At 37.2% G+C, this 20939-nt stretch overlaps 1 protein-coding gene and 1 pseudogene across 12 annotated transcripts in view; both read right to left on the reverse strand.

Annotated features, from left to right (window-relative positions):
- The window catches only part of CELF1 (CUGBP Elav-like family member 1), an 80886-nt gene that overhangs the window by 39546 nt on the left and 20401 nt on the right, over positions 1 to 20939 (reverse strand). The window lies entirely within an intron of this gene.
- LOC143644953 (magnesium transporter NIPA2 pseudogene) lies at positions 1104 to 20180 on the reverse strand (annotated as a pseudogene).

Consider the following 20939-nt stretch of genomic DNA (forward strand, 5'->3'; position numbering starts at 1 on the left):
ATATTTGGCTTTGGAGAACATTCCGGAATGTCTATTTGGTTGTGACATGACTCAAGGATGCAAGAGCAAATAAAACAGCATCACCTCTCAGGATGACATAAAAACTCTCTCAGTCCATAAGGCTTCTAGTGGACAAGATAAAGAACTCTTTTATTTCTGTTTCCTGTTGCCTTTCACAGCTTATATGCTGAGTAAATGACAAAACGCTGTCCTTCCCAGGACGGCAGCCACTGGCTCACTCACAGCCGGCAGCTCTCACACAGCCACAGACTCCAGAGGCGGGGCTGGGGTCACAGGACGCTCACTGGCCTACATAAGCCTGAACCCATGACTTCAGCCTCATTAGCAAGACTAACTCTTACTAACAACTGTCCTTAATAATACCATGAAAAACTTTTCTGATAAAAGACAGGCAGCTAATGAAGAATTTAACTTTCCAGATTTGAGATTTTCAAACATTTTTTTAAAGGAGAAGTGATTTCTCCCTAAACACAGAAATGAGGTTGTTCAGGTTGAAGACAGAGTCAAGGCAGTCCCCACAAACTCGCCTCTCCCAGCTTTTAGGGTAACCCTAGGTCTCCTGGGAAATATAAAAATTGGCCCGATAACTCAAAATAAAAAAATAGCTCACTAACATTATACCTAGCTTTGAAATGAACAGTGTTTTCTGTTTTGTTTTTATTACAGAAGTTGTTGGTTTACAGCAAAATCATGCATACCCTATTAGTAACACCTTGCATTAGTGTGTACATTTGTTACAATTGCTGATACATTTTAATAATTGTACTATTAACTATAGTCCATAGCTACCTTAGGATTCACTGTTGTATGCTGTACTGTCCCATGGATGTTTTTTCTTTAAAATTTATTCTAGTAACACATATACAACCTAAAATTTCCCCTTTTAGCCACATTCAAATTTAGAATCTATGTTAATTAACATCCATACTATTGTGCTATGTTCACCACCACCCATTACCAAAACTCTTCCATCATCCCAAACAGAAACCCTATACAATTTAAGCAATAGCTCCCTATTCCCTATCCCCATCCCACCCCCTGGTAACCTATATCCTAGATTCTGACTCTATGAGTTTGCTTACTCTAATTATTTCCTATCAGTCAGATCATATTTGTCCTTTTGTGTCTGGCTTATTTCACTCAATGAAATGTTTTAAAGATCCATCCATGTTGTCACTGTATCAGGACTTCATTCTTTTTTATGGTTGAATAGTATTCCGTTACATAAGCACACATTTTGTTTATCCATTCATTCATCAGTGACGGACTCTTGGGCTGCTTCCATCTTTTGGCAATTGTGAAGAGAGAATAATGACACTCTGAATACTGATGTGCAAAAATCTGTTCAAGTCTCTGCTTTCAATTCCTTTGGGTATATATATATATATACCTGGAACCTGGGAGTGGGGTTGCTCATAAGGTAATTCCATACTTAACTTTCTGAGGAACTCCCAAACTATCTTCAACAGTGGCTACACCATTTCACATTCCCATCAACAATGAATGAATATTCCAATTTCTCCCCAATCTCTCCAGCACTTGTAATTTTGTTTTTTTAATAGTAGCCATTCTAGTGAGTGTGAAATGGTTATCACATTGTGGTTTTGACTTACATTTCTCTAATGGCTAATAATGTTAAGCATCTCTTCACGTGCTATTTGGCCATCTGTATATCTTCTCTGGAGAAACGTTTAGCCAAGTCTTTTAACCAGTTTTAAACTGGGTTGTTTCTCTTTTTGTGGAGCTGAAGGATTTCTTCATATATTCTGGATAGCTTTTAGATATGAGGTTTCCAAATATTTTCTCTCATTGTGTAGGTCGTCCTTTTACTTCCATGGCAAAGTTCTTTGAGATGCACAAACATTTTTAATTTTGATGAGATCTCATTTATCTATTTTTTTCTTTTGTTGCTTGTGCTTTGGTGTAAAATCTAAGAAATGACTGCCTAACACAAGATCCTGAAGATGCTTCCCTACATTTTCTTCTAGCAGTATGATAGTTCTAGCTCTTATATTTAGGTCTTGTCCATTTCAAGTTGATTTTTGTATATGGTGTGAACTAGGGGCCTATCTTTATTTTTTTTGCATTTGGAGATCCAGTTTTCCCAGCACTATTTGTTGAAGAGACCATTCTTTCCCAAACAACTGGTTTTTATCCCCTTATCAAAAATCACTTAGTCACAGATGTGAGGGTGGATTTCTGAACTCTCATTTTGGTTCCACTGGTCTATATGTCTGTGCTTGCGCCCATACTATGCTGTTTTTGGGTTTTTTTGGGGGGGGTATTAATTAAATTGCAGTCTTTATTTAGCTTTTTTTAAAAAAAGTACATGGTACATGGGGAAGGTGATTAGGAAAAAGTGTCTAACACAACTCATTAGAGGGTCAAGAATTAAAAAAAAAAATTAGATTGGACAAGGAGAAATAATCTTATTTATCCTGTGAAATATGAGGGCTGAGTGTAAAATACCCCCTGCACCCCCATAAAGCCAACCAAATGATGTAAGATGCCCATGGCTGCACATTCCACCGCCAACTGCCTCCTACCCAGGGAGGCACTCAGGTCCCTGGGTCGAGACTGCAGGCAGTGCTGGGGGAGGGGTCTTCCCAGTGGCTGCTGCACACCCTGGCCCACCGGCATGGCTACCTGAGCAGAAGCAGTAGGACAGGGTGAGGTTCATTTTTTAAAAAAAATTTTTTAAGACCAATTAATGGGTATAAGTTGACAGGTTTTGAAGTCATTATATTGTTTTACTTTTTTGCATGTTTAAAATTCTTCTCTAACATTTCTTAAAAGACCAAATTATAGAGTGATTCAAATGAACTCTTAAACAGAAAGTAAAATACTTAGTACAAAGAAAACATACTTTCCAAGCATTTTAAGTTTGCTCCAAGCACTCACAATTAGAAAAGAACTGTATCAATTTGTCTTTTTATTAACGAGTTAAATTTAAGAAATAATCCTAGACTCCTGACTGTATTCTATTTCCCTGAGTTAATAAATGGTCTAAATGACAATATAACTCATTATGAAAATATACTGAAGTACAAGAGCTGATGAAAAAAATAATCAAGTATCCAGGTATCACAAGATTAAAGTAACTGAAGAACAAAACTGGCAGACTCTAAAAGAGAGCCCAGTTCAAAAAGAGGCAAGATACACATGGTTTAACAAAACTACTGCCCAAGAAGTCCATCAAATGTACACATGAAATCTTACATGTGGTAACTAAGTCACAGTCTAAAAAATATTTCTTTGGGGTCATTTCCTAATCTTTTGTGTCTACAGTTTGCCCTCATTTACTAACTTAAGAGTCCCTTAAAATAACAGTTCAAAATTAAAATAATTCATCAAACAGGAAGCATTTTATAGGCAAGGAAAACCAGAGCATAATGTATTTAGATAATTTTGTTCTTTTTTGAATCGAAAAGCCGTAAAATGGTCAAGGATTGACAGAGAAGATGAAAAACATAAATTTCAGACTTTTATCGCCAACGAAACAATAAAGCATTTTTATAGACTTAAAATTGCCATTAGTGCATTTTAGTTTTGGGGAAAGGACTCAAAATTTAAAATACCTCTAAAATAATAGAGTCTTAATAGAAATAGAAATTGGCCACATATTGAGGTCATTTTAGTGAGCTACCATCATTTAAATGTAAGAAAAGTAATATCTTGGTCCCAATTAGTGAAACTTTTAAAAAGATTGTCTTTAGAGAACCTTATTTGAGGACAATGCTTTCTCAGACACATTTTGATAATTCAAATTCACTTTACAGCAGAACTATAGATTACATTTTTTCCTTTTTAAAAAACTGTCAGATTTCCATTTCTTTGGGAGATATCTTCACCAGGGTGCTGTTCAATTCCACAGGTTAAGCTTTCTTCATTATCATTAAGAATTTCATACATATTGGAGAGATTGCCATTCATTGCTTTCTCATCTTTTCAAAAAGACAAAGGAAGACTTGCTAGACTAAAACTGAGATCTTTAAAAGTATGCAATAAAAATATCCCCAAAATGATGGGAAGTCACTCAAAATATCAATGACATCATCAACAGGCATATCTTGCCACTACAGCTGAACAAGTTAAAACTGATATTGTGAAGAACACGTAATATATTGGTGGCATGATGGAAGTGTTGAATATGTCCAGGACTCTATTCAGATAATTGATCTGTGTGCTCACACACACCAACAGGCTCAGCAGCAGAGCCCAGGCCAAGGGGTGTCGCAACAGAGGCTTTCCAGCAAGCAGTTCTTTAATAGCAATGCCCAGACCTTTAACGCAGGAGACCGAAAATGCTCCGATCACAGAGCAGATTGTTATATATATATATAAGAACATTTGTCTGTCCATGGCGAGGTCCCACTTTGAAAATTAGTATCAAAGACACAATGACTATAAGAGTTGCAAAGACCACGAAACCTGGATCACCTAGCTTGCGAGACATTTCATTTAAAGTCTCTATCTCCTCTTATTTTGGAGCATGAATGACCACACCTGTAGACCCTAGAATACTTAACACCCAATTTTCCCACGAAGATTAAGTCTTTCATTTAGAAAGTAAGAAGAAAGGCTGGCACTCACTAAGATACTGAGAGCTCCCAATGGAGTCATGAACGTGGCTGGAGCAAACGCATATGCAGCAAAGTTGGCCACTTCACCAGCTCCCATTCCCTACAATTGAAGATCAATCACAATTGGGAGAGCCCAGGCTCGCGCGGCCACCGCCCTCGTCGCTGTTCTGCAGGAGATGTGAGCATCTGGGGCTACAATCGTGCACGCCGACTCCTCTATGGGGGAGCCCCAAAAGAAAACCTTTTGGGACGATCACCACGCTGCCACTGAGACCCAGGAGACGCTGCCGAGCCATAATACACTGTTTGAATTACTGTGGCTTAGCAGTAAGTTTTAAGATAAAGAAGTGTGAGTCCTCCAACTCATTCTTCTTTTTCAAGGTGGCTTTGGCTATTTGGGGGCCCTTACCCTTCCATATAAATTTGATGGTTAACTTTTCCATTTCTGTAAAAGTTGATGGAATTTTGATCGGGATTATGGTGAATCTATAAATTCCTTTCCGTAAAACTGATAAATTAACAGTATTTAGTCTTCCAGTCCATGAACATGGAATGTTCTTCTGTTTATTTGGGTCTTCTTTGATTTCTTTTAGCAATGTTTTGTAGTTCTGTGTACACAGGTCCCTTATATTCTTGGTTAGATTTATTCCTAGATACCTGTTATTGTAAACAGAATTTTTTCCCTTCATCTCCTCTTCTGATTGTTCGTTACTAGTGCATAGAATAGTTCTTTAATAGAAAACTTCTCTATCTTTAGGATCTAATAAGTTATGACAAATCAAAGAACTTAAAATGCCATAAATCAAATAATTGTGTATTCTCAAATTAATGGAATATGGTATTTAGCTTGTAAACCCACATCACCTGAAAGTAGGGAGACACATCCAGACACTTGCAAAGTGGCAGTAATTCTAACAGCTAATATTTATTGAGAATTTACTGTATGTCATGCACTGTTTTGGGTGCTTTATATTTAATCTTCATACCCATCCTATCTCCATTTTGCATATGAGAAAAGACACACAGAGATGAAGTAACTTTCCTCAAGGTCACAAAAATCATTAAATGAAAGAATTGGGATAAACAGCCAGGCAACCTGACCCGAGTGGTAGCCTGCAAAAACTGTCTACGCACAATAACGTTAGTACACTGAATGAAGCTGAATGTGAGAACGATAGAGGGAGGAGGGCTGGGGGCACAAATGAAACCAGAAGGAAAAACAGACGATAAAGACCAAGATGGTATAATATAGGAATGCCTAGAGTGTGTAATGATAGTGACTGAGTGTACAAATTAAAAAATGCTTTTGCATGAGGAAAGACAAAGGAATGTCAATATTGCAGAGTGTTAAAAATAGATGGTAATTCATATTTTGGAGCTTTAACTTATGTGTGAGACTAAAGAAACAATGTTTATTTGGTACAAAATTTAGACTAGTGCATTTCCTAATATAACTTATATGGACAATTTCATTGAACACCATAAGTACATGGAACCTTGAACAGGGCATGAGATTTTGTAGGTTTATCTAGAGTGATGCCCCAATAAATCCCAGAGTGATTTGAACAGTGAATGGAAATGTATTTGCAAAATCCCCTTGGGGGAATGTTGAGAAAGGGGGAAAATTCAACTTCCCCATTTGGAGAATTCCTGATATTCTCACAAGCAGGGGGCTGAGCCCTCAATCTTGGGGTTTGTTCATATGAAACTTATTCCCACAAAGGATAGACTAGGCCTACTTAAAATTAGGTGTAAGAGTCACCCTCAGAGAACCTCTTTTGTTGCTCAGATGTGGCCTCTCTCTCTCAGCCAACATGACAAGCAAACTCACCACCCTCTCCCTCTCTACATAGGACATGACTCCCAGGGGTGTGGACCTTCCTGGCAATGTGAGACAGAAATCCTAGAATGAGCTGGGACTCAGCATCAACGGTTTAAGAAAATCTTCTTGACCAAAAGGGGGAAGAGATAAATGAGACAAAATGGGGTGTCAGTGGCTGAGAGATTTCAAACAGAGTCGAGAAGTTATCCTGTAGGTTATTCTTACGCATTTTATAGATATCCCCTTTTTAGTTTAAGGTGTATTAGAGAAGCTAGAGGGAAGTGCCTGAAATTGTAGAACTGTGTTCCAGTAGTCATGTTTCTCAAAGATGATTGTATAACAATATAGCTTTCACAATGTGACTGAGTGATTGTGAAAACCTTGTGTCTCATGCTCCTTTTGTCTACGATACTGACAGATGAAAAAAAAACTATAGATTAAAAATGAACTAATAATAGGGGGAACAAATGTTAAAATAAATTGAGTAGATTGAAATACTAGTTAACAATGAAAGGGAGTGGTAAAGGGTATAGAAAAAATAGGGGGAAAAAGGTTAAAATCTATTGAGTAGATACTAGTGGTCAATGAGAGGGAGGAGTAAGGAGTATCGTATGTATGAGTTTTTTTTCTGGAGTGATGCAAATGTTTTAAAAAATTATCATGGTAACGAATATATTACTATGTGATGGTATTGTGAGCCAGCCATTGATTGTACACCATACACAGAACGTTTACATGTTGTTCTGGTTTGGTAGCTGCTGGAATGCAATAATACCAGAAACGGAATGGCTTTTAACAAGGAGAATTTAGTAAGTTGCTAGTTTACAGTTCTAAGGCTGAGAAAATGTCCCAATTAAAACAAGTCTATAAAAATGTCCAATCAAAGGCATCTGGGGAAAGATACCTTGGTTCAAGAAGGCCGATGAAGTTCAGGGTTTCTCTCTCAAGTGAGAAGGCACATGGTGAACAGTCAGGGCTTCTCTCCCAGCTGGAAGGGCACATGGTGAACACAGCGTCATCTGCTAGCTTTCTCTCCTGGCTTCTGGTTTCATGAAGCTCCCCGGGAGGCATTTTCCTTCTTCATCTTCAAAGGTCGCTGGCTGGTGGACTTTCTGCTTCGTGGTGCTGTAGCATTCTCTGCTCTCTCTAAGTCTCTTTCTCCAAAATGTTTCCTCTTTTATAGGACTTCAGAAACTAACCAAGACCCACCCAAATGGGTGGAGACATGTCATCCCTTAATCCAGTTTAACAACCATTCTTGACTAAATCACATCAACCAGGGAAATGATCCAATCACAGTTTCAAACATACAGTATTGAATAGAGATTATTCTACCTTTATGAAATGGGATTTATATTAAAACATGACTTTTCTTAGGAGACATACTTCCTTTCAAACCAGCACACGTTAAAAATGTTCATGTTTTAAGTTAAGAGACAAAATCCAAAGTTTTCCCTGGAGAAGTTAAGAGAGGACTCAAAAGCTTAGAGACAGAAAATACCCCAGGAGAGGTACAGCAGCCTCCATCAGAGCTGAAAGACCCACTTTTAAATCAACCCAGGAGAGAAAGGCCAGCAAATTTCACGATGTGTCTTCTTATGTGAGAGAGGAACCCTGAACAGGATCAGCCTTTATAGAGTGAAGGTACCCTCCTGTTGATGCCTAAATATGGGCATTTTCATGGCTCTTGAAAGTGTAAATTTGGAACCTGGTAAAATCCCCATTGTGAAAGCAAGCAACCCACTTTGGATATATTGCATTCTGTCAGCTTTAGCAAACCAAAATAGATGGATTGTATGCTGTGTGAACAAGAGTGTTTGAATAATAAACAGAAAGATGCAAGTGCTGGAGAAAATGTGGAGACAGAAATATACCTATTAATTGTTGGTAGGGAAGTAGAATGATGCAGTCCTTCTGGAGGTGAGTTTAGTGGTTCTACAGGAGGCTGTGTATAGCACTGCCATATGATCCTGCAAGCTCATTATTAGGCACATACTTGGAAGAACTGAAAACAGGGAAATAAACTGAAATTTGCACACTGATGTTTATTGTGGCAATATTCATGATTTGCAATGGATAAAGCTGCCTGAAGCATCCATCAACTGAGTAACAGAAGGGTGAATTGTAATACATATTTACAATGGAATTTTTTTTTTGATTTTCTTTTTTTTATTAATTAATGGAAAAAAGAAATTAACCCAACATTTAGAAATCATACCATTCTACATATGCAATCAGTAATTCTCAACATCATCACATAGATGCATGATCATCGTTTCTTAGTACATTTGCATCGGTTTAGAAGAACTAGCAACACAACAGAAAGAGATATAGAATGTTAATATAGAGAAAAGAAATAAAAGTAATAATAATAGTAAAACAAACAAACAAACAAACAAAAAACCTATAACTCAGATGCAGCTTCATTCAGTGTTTTAACATGATTACTTTACAATTAGGTATTATTGTGCTGTCCATTTTTGAGTTTTTGTATCTAGTCCTGTTGCACAGTCTGTATCCCTTCAGCTCCAATTACCCATTATCTTACCCTGTTTCTAACTCCTGCTGGACTGTGTTACCAATGACATATTCCAAGTTTATTCTCGAATGTCCGTTTACAATGGAATTTTGAGTGGCTACAAGAAGAAGTTGTGAGGCATACAACTAAGTGAATGAAACTTGACGACAGTATATTGAGTGAAATAAGCAAGAAATGAAATGACAAATATTATAATACCTCAGTAATATGAACTAACTACAATACACAAACTCTGAAATTAGAATTAAAGAACATATGTTATCAGGGGAAGGCTTATATAATGTACAGGTTCCTAGACTGTAAGCTCTTACAGCAGTCACATCTATTCCTGAGTAGTATCAGGTATGTTTAACTGAGAAGCTGAACTCTTTGTGTATAACCTGGTGGTCCCCTGGAACGTATCTAACTTAACTTTTCTGATCATATTATTAGAACACCATAGTTAAATGTAACATTGAAAAGGCAGTGGGATCCTGCTTGTTTGTTCAGGTGACTGTGATGCTCTGCTACATCCCAGAGTAACTTGGGAAGAAAATAAAAATGTACTTGCAAAGTAGCTTTGATGAACTGGGGAAAAAGTGAAAACATTAAACTCTCTCACATGGAGAATTCCTTACATTCTCGGAAGCACTGAGGACTATCAATTTAATAGTCCAAACCCTTGATCTTGGAGCTTGCACTTATCAAACTTCTTCTTGCAAAGGAGAAGCTAAGCTTATTTATAATTATGCCTGAGCCATTCCAAGACAACCTCTTTTCTTGCTCAGATGTGGTCTCTCTCTAAACCAACTCTTCAGGTAACCTCATTTACCACCCCCTATACAAGTCATGACTCCCAGGACTGTAAATTCTTGGCAACATCAGATTTCACTCCCAGAGATGAACCTGGACCTGGAATCATAGGATTGAGAAAGCCTTCTTGAACAAAAATGGGATGGGAAATAAAACCAAGTAACGTTTCAGTGGCTGAGAGACTTCAAATAGAGTCAAGCAGACATTCTGGAGGTGTTTCTTATGTATTATACAGCTAACACTTTTTAATTTTTAGTGTATTAGAATAGCTAGGAGGAAATAGCTGAAACTGCTGAACTGTGTTCCAGGAGTCTTGATTCTTGAAGAAGATTGTGCAACTTGTATGGTCAGCTTATTTGAACACCATAATACAGTGTGGCTGCACGACTGAGAAAACCTAGTGACTGATACTCCCTATCCAGTGTATAGACAAATGAATAAGTAAATAAAGACAATAAGTAAATCATAGGGGGATAAGGGTATGGGACATTTTGGTTGTCTTTTTTATTTCATTTTTATTTTATTTCCTTGTGGCTATTTTTTGGAGTAATGAAAATGTTCAGAAATTGATTGTGGTGATGAATGTACAACTATATGATGATACTATGAACCACTGATTATATACTTTTGATGATTATATGGTATGTAAACATATGACAGTAAAATTGCATTTAAAAAGACTAAAAAAATGTTCATGTTTGTATGTTGTTTTGGTTTGATAATACAAAATAATTTTTTTTAATTGTCTACAAAGATCATCCACATAAACCACATGAAAGATGTTTAAATGCTAGGGGCCAAACAATGATCAATTTCCTCATTTATAAGTGGGCTTGACTATACATCTCAAACTCAAAGAGACATAAGGGCTTCTGTTCTCTCTTACTTGATTCATTGGTTAAGGTTCACAAATAAAAGTCACAGATCAAAAAGATGTCCAGGATACTATAAAGCTACTGTACAAATTTCTAACTGGAAGAGGAAAGAGACGAATTATAGAAATGAGTTGGGGAAACTGTGCTGTTTTTAAATGTTCATCACTTTCAGACTGCTTGCAATGCTCTCTTTCTTTTTCTTCCTATTAACATGGCCAGCTCAATAAGAACACTGGACTTTCTGCTCTGGATAATTGTATCCTTCCCACCCCCACACCCTAGAAAACAAAAAAAAATGGAAAAAAGGATCAACTGAGAATCTTTTCTGCCTAGTCTAGTTCATCATGATGCAATATCACGAGGGATTCTTGCTAAAATCCAGCAGGTTGCCTGGAGTAGTCAGTGTACGTATCTTTCTTTAGGAACCTACAGCAAGGGAGCAGCAATTGCTATCAGATTCTTACCTAGCTAGGAGACTTCCCTTTCTAGTCCCATCATTCCCAAAGCACCTCGTTTTACTGCAATAAGTTGCTCTCTATTCAACAGTCTGGGGTCCTATATCACATAAGGCTTAGATCTGACTTGCCTCGGTCAGCAGAGACTTAACATTTTCTTTGTGGGGTGGGAAAATTTCCATTTTTTTTCCACGTGACACTTGCTGTATGGTTACTCAGCTTGTCTATTTTCAGGACTCAGGTTTAAGTTTGGGGCTTCTAACTCTTTGTTGACTGAGTCATCCATGCGTGTCCTCTCCAAGACACTAACAGAGAAGTTTATAAACAGATCGCAATCTCATCTCCTTTCTCTGCACTGGCTACAATATTCAAAAATTTCCTCTTCCCCCAGGATTCTTAATTTGGGATCCTCAGACCTCTTTGGGCAGTAGGGAGGGGAGTAGTCTTTGAATCCTATGTTAAAACTGTGTTAAGAGGTTTCCTGGAGAGAAAGCCCAGGGCTTTCATCAAATTCTCTAAGGGGCTCACATCTATTGTTAGAATGGTAGCCCCTCTTAACCACCCACCCTCACCCCACTCCTCACAACAAGATGTAAAGTATGTCAGATAAAGGCCAGGTCTGATGCCATTTTTGTGATTCTGAGTGAGTCACTATTTTGTGGGCCTGTTTCCTCATCTATAAAACTAGAGGATAGGACTAGATTAATCTGGGTTATTGCTAAGGCACCTAAAGGTATAATTATATTTTCTCCAAACTGATTTTAAACGTTTACCCGAAGGCTCATAGTCAAGGTCCAGTTCAGTCCCTGCCACATATGGGAAGCTGTATGAATACTTCTGCGCAACTATGTGTACGCTTCATTTTTTAAAAAACTTTTTGGATGGTTTAATTTACATACAAAGCAAAGCAATAATTTTCAAAGCACACTTCAACAAGCAGTTACAGAACAGATCCCAGAGTTTGTCATGGGTTACCATTCCACCATTTCAGATTTTTCCTTCTACCTGCTCCAGGGCACTGGAAGCTAGAAGGAATATATATGTACGTATGTTAGTATGTATGTGTGTATATATCTATATATATATATTAATCATCACAATCAACTTTTTTTCTTTTTTTGTGAAAAATAACATATATACAAACAAGCAATAAATTTTAAAGCACACTGCAGCAATTAGCTGTAGAACAGATTTCAGAATTTGGCAGACTTTGCTGCTCTAAGATATTGGAGACAAAAAGAAATAGCAATATAATGATTCAGCAATCATACTCATTTGTTAAACCTACCTTCTCTGTATAACTCCACCTTCATCTCTGATCTTTCTCTCACTCTTTAGGGGTATTTAGGCTATACCCATTCTAACTTTTCCATGTTAGAAGAGGCTGTTGATAACATGGGATAGAGGGTGAAACTAAGTTGATGTTCTGCAGAGGCTGACCCCTCTGTTGTACACCTCATTTTGTTGTTTTTAATGAAATGTATAACTGTCACTATTTTTGTGTGAAATATTTTGGAAATTAGTAATAATTTCCTCTTTCTCTTGTATATTTATATCCCCAAAGCACTTGGAATAAAGATAGCACTTCAGATATTCAATTGTTAAATTGAACCTTCTGTTTATCTAGTCTAATTGGTAAATCTTTCCCATTCACATTTTCTTAAATTTAGACATATCTGCCCATTAAATATTTGCACAATTTTTGTTTTTAAAAAAAGTCTTTTTTTTCCCTTTTGAAGTGTGGATACTGAGGTAAGAGCAACACGGTGAGCAAACCACATTTAGGATCAGATTCAGAAACGGCCCTAAGTTTGACTCTGTGAATAACATTGTCACCTAAATGTCATAACCAATATATATAAAACTATTTCACAAAACCAACATAATTATTAAATCCTCTGAAATTGCTACAAAAAAGGAGTACCCTAAAGTTGAAGAGGCTCTTCTCCTCTTTGTTTTTCCTAATCTCTTTGTTGCATTGGGTCTGATCTCTTTGTTCAATTAGGCTCTTCTCTTTGTTTTTCCTAATCTGCCGTCTCACCTCCAGTTTACATGGTGATCATGGTTACATGATCTTTCCATATGACTAAGTGTGCACCTACACAAGAGGTCATCTCATTTGAGAGGCACCCCATTTTGATGATACCCAGGTAAGGCAAAGTGGAAAAACAAAATCTCGGGCAGTGTGACATGGCTCAGCGGCAGAATTCTCACCTGCCATGCCAGAGATCCGGATTCAATTCGCAGGGCCTGCTCATGGGCAAAAAAAAAAAACAAAGCATTTATCTCTTTTCCTAATTCCTCCCTAAATGTCTACACTCTCCAAGTAATTCTCAAAATCCCCATTAAGTCTTTCTCTCTCTTCTCCACAAATAGCTCCCTGCTGGGGTGGAAGTGGGGTTGACTCATTCTTTCTTTAGCTCCTCCTGTTTCCTTCCCATTGCAGCACTGCCACCACAGGGCAACAAATTGCTGACCATAACAATTTATTATGGTCACTAACTTTTTAGCTAAACTAAAAAGATACCATAGAAGGTACTAATGTGTGCTGTGGTATCTTTTTAGTTTAAACTTAATATTCCAAGTATATCAATGTTAAGTATTTCGAACAATGCACAGGAGCAAGAGGCAGTCAGGATTGCCCACTGTATGAAGAAGTTTAGGCTCTGAACCCACAGAGGGGGATTAGCTACAGGGACTGTGACATCAGACAAAGCACCCAATCCAAACACAAGGGCTCAGTCATTTGATTTTTCTATAATATTCATGTATCACTTGCTCAAATATGGTACACTGTAAAACTACCAGTTTCCTTCTTAGTTTCACTGCCCTGCCATAAGGCCAAATCTGTCTCATCCAGTGAGTCACTAACTGCTCCTCTCTCCAAATGCATTTTGATTTCAGCCCACTTGTGCAGCTCATCAGGGCTGCACCATATGTTAGTCCCATGTAGGCAGAATGTGACTAATTTCTTTCAAAAACCCTGTCAGAGTTACTTTTAAAATCGCCTTATAATCTTGATGTCTCTATAGTCATTTCTGTAATTCATAACCTTCTGGAAATGACTTTATAACTATTTTTCTAAGTGCTCAAAGAAGATTCTTCAGCATTTTCTCCTCTATTTTTCAAATCAGAGAACTAAAGTGAAAACATTTGATTAAGTGACTCAAGTTCCATCACTGCCGAGACTTAGCCTCAGAATTCTTGAGTCATGGTGCTCTATTGGTAAAATATATTGTAATTTGTAAAATGTTTTTTATTGGAAAACTCAAAATATTACTCTGCTTTTATTCTGTGAAGGGAGGGGTAAACTCTAGGTATAACAACAACCTGGAATTTACAGGCTAATTGTAGTGGCTAGATGGTCTCATGATATCCATGTGTGTAGTTTTAAGACAAAAGGTCTGACTGGGCCATAGACACCAAATGTTTTTCTAATTATTAAAAATCATAAATGGGCGAAACTAACATTTTGAGAGTAAAACCAGAAGACTTGCAGATTCAGCTACCGTCAACAAATCCCCCAAAAGTTAAAAAAAAAAAAAGTCTATTCCTTTCTACTCTAGGCAACTTGCTTCCTCTCTAGCAATGATGGCTGCTACATTTGATAATTAAGCTTATCTGAAGATTCCTTTAATCTTTCAGGTTATTTCAGGTCATCTACTCATTCTAGTAACTGTGTGGGGTAAGAAGGAAATCTGTTTTTCATAGTCTCTGTTACTGGTTGAACTATGTATATGTGGCTATACTACAGAAAAATTTTAAAAGACGACTCTTGAAACTTATGAAGCACAAAGTAAAGAAAAAACATAACTCATGCTCTGTTCTAAAACAAGTTGTTCGGCTTTTTGTTTTGTGTTTGCTCTGCGTGAAACTTCAGTGTAGAATCGGCCACTGTCCAGGGGAACCAGCAGTATACCACATGGAAACTGCGTAACTAAATTACACCTTCTGAAATTCTTCCAGCAACTCAACTGATGTCATGCAGCTTGAACTGCAAACTGTATGGCTGGCCTATTTACAAAGTTTGTTGTTATTTTCAATCACTGAACTGCCTATCTATGCATATATTTTCTTCAATCAACCTCTCCTGCCAGGCAGAGTGCAACATTTTGCTGGATTCCCGTAAGGCAAGGCGCAGGGTGAGATAATATGTTAAAACAGTTTCTATAAATACAGCTTTTGGCCTAGTATCTCAAAAAGGAATGAGAACAGGTTCAAGTTTAAATAGAAAAATCCTACAGTCCTATAATATCTTACTTGAAGTCTCTAAAGAACAGAAGAGACCAGGAACCTGGAATCTTATTTCTCACACTGTATCTTGTCTTCCTCTCTCTAATTTCAGAGGGAGGTTCAGATCAAACTGCAAGCTTTATCATTCCAAGTCAGCATTTCCTCCACCTCTTCCCTTCTCTTACACTCGCACTTTCCAACATACCAACATCCTCTCACTGAGATCATTTCACCTCTTGGGCAGACATCCCAATATACATGACATAAAACGACCTTTCCACAGCACCTAGCATCTAACCTCTATCATCTCCAAAAGCCTTTACCACGCAGCCAAGAACCCTGCCTGTACCATCTGCCCCAACCTCCCCCCAAATGCAAACACAGGGGCACTCAAGCAGGGTGCTTCCATATGGTCTTGTCTCAGGAGAGTCGTCCTGTTCTCTAGAAAGGGAGGAGACTTTATTCAATCTCTTTCTATTCTTAATTTCATAATTCTACACGACCAGAAACAACTAATGTTCTTTGTTTCTGTGGAGAAGCCTTCTGAGACCATTAGGTTATATACTAGAAAGTACAAAAAATACACGTTTGCTTCAGCCAATCAGGGAGTATGTTTGGCACAGACTGATTCATCCCAACAGATGTACAATCCTAGGACAAGTTCTAAATATCTCTTTACATATTGTCACTTTTTTAAAAAGTGAATTCAATGAGCATTCTTTCGTCATACTCCAATTGTGCTCTAAAAATGCTCCTCACATTTAAATACCCATTTACAGGATCTTTCACTTTCTTCAAATCACTCTCCCCAAATCCCTCAAAATCCCAACTGTTCTTTCTACAAGATGAAATTTGTCATGGTTTCATTTCATTTTTATAAAAACAAGCTCTTTATAAAATAAGTAAGCAATAAAAAAAATCAAATAGAGACCATCCCTTACATATCTAGAACTAAGTACCAAAAAAAACGCCTCACTCCCGTCTTCAAGGAGTTCATATTCTTGTTCAGAGGATGTGACTTACCGCAGAAAGAACATAAGACAGCACACATCCAAGGCAAAGTGTTGCCATAACTTTTGGATTCTGAATAAACCTGTGGAGAGCTGGTTATTTCCCTGCCTAATTCAAATTCTTGTGCTTCTCATCACATCATCCATGAAATAATAATAGCTCTGCTACTGCTCAATGAAACTGCTCAGTCTACCAATAATTCTCCCATCCTCATTTCTTCTGAACAGCTCTATTATCCTATTACAGTCATATGGATTATATAGTTTATGGACTAGATAAACTTTGCCAGTTCTCCTTTCCCATGCTCTCTGTGTCCCTGTGAGAACATATCCAGAATAGGACAATAGATTTTTTAAAAAAATGGTAAAATTAATTCTGCTTTCAACATCTTCATTAAAGAGTCTGGTACTAATGGAGATAAACTAGTAATTGGAGAATGCTCCACAGACTTACCAGTTGGCTTGCTTTCCCCTTTACCATCAAAAAACAAATAGTATAGGTGATGGTGACTTGCAAAACTAAAGTCATACAGTTTTACAGTCATTTTTATAAGGAAATTGTAAAATGTAACCAGGTTGGATAATTCAACAATCCCAAATAAAACAACAAGTGTGCCAATAAAATTAACAAATATTTACTGCATAGCCACAATGTTGTTCATGCCGAGAATCTGAAAACATACCACTTTCTATTCCCATCTTCACCACTTGCTACCTGTGTAACTTGTAGCAAATTAATTTCATCCCTGTTTTCTCATCTGGAAAATGGTTACAGTAACATTATCTACCTTACAGGGACTTTGTTAAGATTAAAGGATTTATATGTAACTTTAATTTATAAATGCCTGACAAACAAAAAGTACTCAACAAATGTTTGCTATCATTATCATTCTAGGGACTAAATTTGGCGCCTATAATGGCAGAGATGAGTTTCAAAAAGTTTCATTCTTTATTCTCTTCAAAATGGGGTATCTCAAAATTTATATTTGGACTAGTGCATTTCCTAATATAACTTATGTAGATAACTTGATTGAACACCATAAGTACTTGGAATCTCAGGTAGGACATGAGATTTTGTTGGTTTATCCAGAGTGCTGCTCCGATGAATCCCAGAGCGATTCAATAAGTGAGTGGAAAAGTATTTGCAAAGTCCCCTTTGGAGAATGGTGACAGCGGGGAGAAATTCAACTTCCCCAATTTGAATTCTTGATATTCTCACAAGCAGTGTGGACAACCAAAGCTATAGGCTGAGCCCCCAATCTTGGGGTTCATTCATTTGAAACTTAACCCCACAAAGGATAGGTCAAGTCTACTTAAAATTTAGGCCTAAGAGTCACCCCCAAGAGAATCTGTTTTGTTGCTCAGGTGTGGCCTCTCTCTCCAGCCAACACAACAAGCTAACTCACCACCCTTCCCCTGTCTACGTGGGACATGACTCCCAGGGGTGTGAACCTTCCTGGCAAGGTGGGACAGAAATCCTAGAATGAGCTGAGACTCAGCATCAAGGGATTGAGAAAAACCCTAGAAGGAGCTGAGACTCAGCATCAAGGGATTGAGAGAACCTTCTCGACCAAAAGGAGGAAGAGTGAAATGAGACAAAGTAGCAATGGCTGAGAGATTCCAAACAGAGTTGAGAGGTTATCTTGGAGGTCATTCTTATGCATTAAGTAGATATCACCTTGTTATTCACGATGTAATGGAGAGGGAGGGCCACAGTGGCTCAGCAGGCAAGAATGCTTGCCTGCCAAGCCAGAGGACCCAGGTTCATCCCCAGTGCCTGCCCATGTAAAAAAGAAAAAAAAAAAAACCCAAAAAAAAAGATGTAATGGAGAGGCTGGAGGGAACTGCCTGAAAATGTAGAGCTGTGTTCCAGTAGCCATTTTTCTTGAAGACGATTGTATAATGATACAGCTTTCACAGTGTGACTGTGTGATTGTGAAAACCTTGTGTCTGATGCTCCTTTTATCTACTTTGTCAACAGAGGAGTAGAACACATGGAATAAAAATAAATAATAGGGGGAACAAATGGTAAAATAAATTTAGTTTGAAATGCTAGTGGTAAATGAAAGCGAGGGGTAAGGGGTATGGTATGTATATCTTTTTTTTCTCTGTTATCGTTTTTTCTTTTTCTGTTGTCTTTTTATTTCTTTTTTAAATCGATGCAAATGTTCTAAGAAATGATGAATATGCAACTATGTGATGATATTAAGAATTACTGATTGTATATGTAGAATGGAATGATATCTTAATGTTTTGTTTGTTAATTTTTTTAATTAATAAAAAAATGTTTTAAAAAAATGATCATGGTGATGAATACACAACTATGTACTGATATTGTGAGCCATTGATTGTAACCATGACAAGAATATTTGTACGTCATGTCAAGAATGTTTGTATGTTCGTTGTTTATAATAAAAAAAGTGAGATAAAAATAAATTTAGTTTGAAATGCTAGTGATCAATGAAAGCGAGCGGTAAGGGGTATGGTATGTATAATCTTTTTTTTTCTGTTTTTATTTCTTTTTTTGTTGTCTTTTTATTTCTTTTTCTGAACTGATGCAAATGTTCTAAGAAATGATGAATATGCAACTAAGTGATGATATTGTGAATTACTGATTATATATGTTAATGTGTTCGTTTGTGTGTTAAATTTCTTTTAATTAATAAATACATTTTTTAAAAATTCAAAAAAAAAAGGGGGGGTACCTAAGAGTACACAGAAATATTTTCTATTAGAAGAAGGAGACTTTATCCAGGGTATGGACAGAGAGAAAAAAATAAGGATAAAAAAATAAATGAATATTGAGGCGGGGGGGGATAAGGGGTAAAATAAAAAATTGAGATTAGTGGTCAATAACAGGGAGGGGGGTTAAGGCATTTGGGATGTTTCAGTTTTTATTTCTTTTTCTGGAGTGATGCAAATGTTCTGAAAATGATCAGAATGATGAATACACAACTATGTGATGATATTTTAAAATATTTTTATTGAGAAATATCCACACATGCACAATACAATCAATGGCTCACAATAGCATCACATAGTTGTATATTCATCACCATGATCATTTTTAGAACATCTGCATCACTGCAGAAAAAGAAACAAAAATAAAACCCCATACATCCCATACCCTTTACCCCTCCCTCTCATTGACCCAAAGTATTTCAATCTATACAACTTTTACCCTTTACCTCTCCCTATCATTTATTTTTATCCTTTAAAAAAAAAAAAAAAACTCATCTGTCCATACCCTGGATAAAAGGAGCATCAGACACAAGGTTTTCACAATCTCACAGTTTCATTATAAAAACTATTTAGTGGGTATGGTATGCATATATATATATTTCTTCTCTGTTTTTGTTTTATTTCTTTTTCTGAATAGATGAAAATGTTCCAAGAAATGACCATGATGATGAGTATGCAACTATGTGATACTGTGAATTACTGATTATATATGCAGAATGGAATGATCAAACTAGGAATGTCTGCATTTATTTGGTGTTTTTTTGTATTTAAAAAATAAATCAATAAATAAATTAAAATTAAAATTAAAAAAAAACTATTTAGTTACACAGTTGTCTTCAAGAAACAAGGCTACGGGAACACAGTTCATCAAGTATTTCCCTCTAGTTACTCCAATACACCATAAACTAAAAAGGGATATCTATATAATGTATAAGAATAACCTCCAGGGTAACTTCCCAACTCTGTTTGACATCTCTCAACTGCTTTTATCTTATTTCTCTCTACCTCCTTGTGGTCAAGAAGGCTCTCTCATTTCGATGAAGCTGGGTCCTGGCTCATCCCTGGCTGTCAGGTCCCACGTTGCCAGGGAGATTTACACCCCTGGGAGTCGTGGGTGGGTGGGTGGGGGGGGCGGGGAAGTGAGCTCATCTGCTGGTTTGGTGTAAAGAGAGAGGACACATCTGAGCAGCAAAAGAGGTTCCCTGGGGGTGACTCTTAGGCCTAATTTTAAGTAGGCCTGGCAATCCTCTGCGGGAATAAACTTCATAGGGGCAAACCCCAAGACTGAGGGCTCAGGCTATTGCCTTGGTTGCTCCCACTGCTTACAAGAATATGAGGAATTCCCCAGATGGGGAAGTTGAATATATCCTCCTTTCTCCCCAGTATCCCAAGGGGACTTTGCAAATACTGTTTTACTCTCTGCCCAAATTTACTCTGGGATGTAATCAGGGCATCATACTAATTTGGACAAACAAGATCTCATATCCTATTCAAGATTCCATGTAATTTTGGTATTCAAGTAAATTTACCATGCTGTGATGATACTGTGAGCCACTGATTGTATACTTCGGCTGGACTGTATGTGCGTAAAGTTATTTCAATAAAAACATTAAAAGGAACACAAAAAAAGGAATAGGGAGAGTGGAATAGTTACCAAGACAATGACAGACTGACAGATCTTCCATTTTCAACTGGGCCAGTACAAATGTAACCTTCATTACGGAACACTGAACCACCTGTTCTAAGAGTAATTATTTATAACCATTTATTTATTCATACCAAGAAGTTGTTGAAGCTTTCAAAACGTATACAATGGAAAAATATGAACTAATAAAATGAGAGCATGGAAATTATAAATTTGGAAAAA

Source organism: Tamandua tetradactyla, chromosome 8, assembly GCF_023851605.1.
Source record: "Tamandua tetradactyla isolate mTamTet1 chromosome 8, mTamTet1.pri, whole genome shotgun sequence".
NCBI classification, from domain to species: domain Eukaryota; kingdom Metazoa; phylum Chordata; class Mammalia; order Pilosa; family Myrmecophagidae; genus Tamandua; species Tamandua tetradactyla.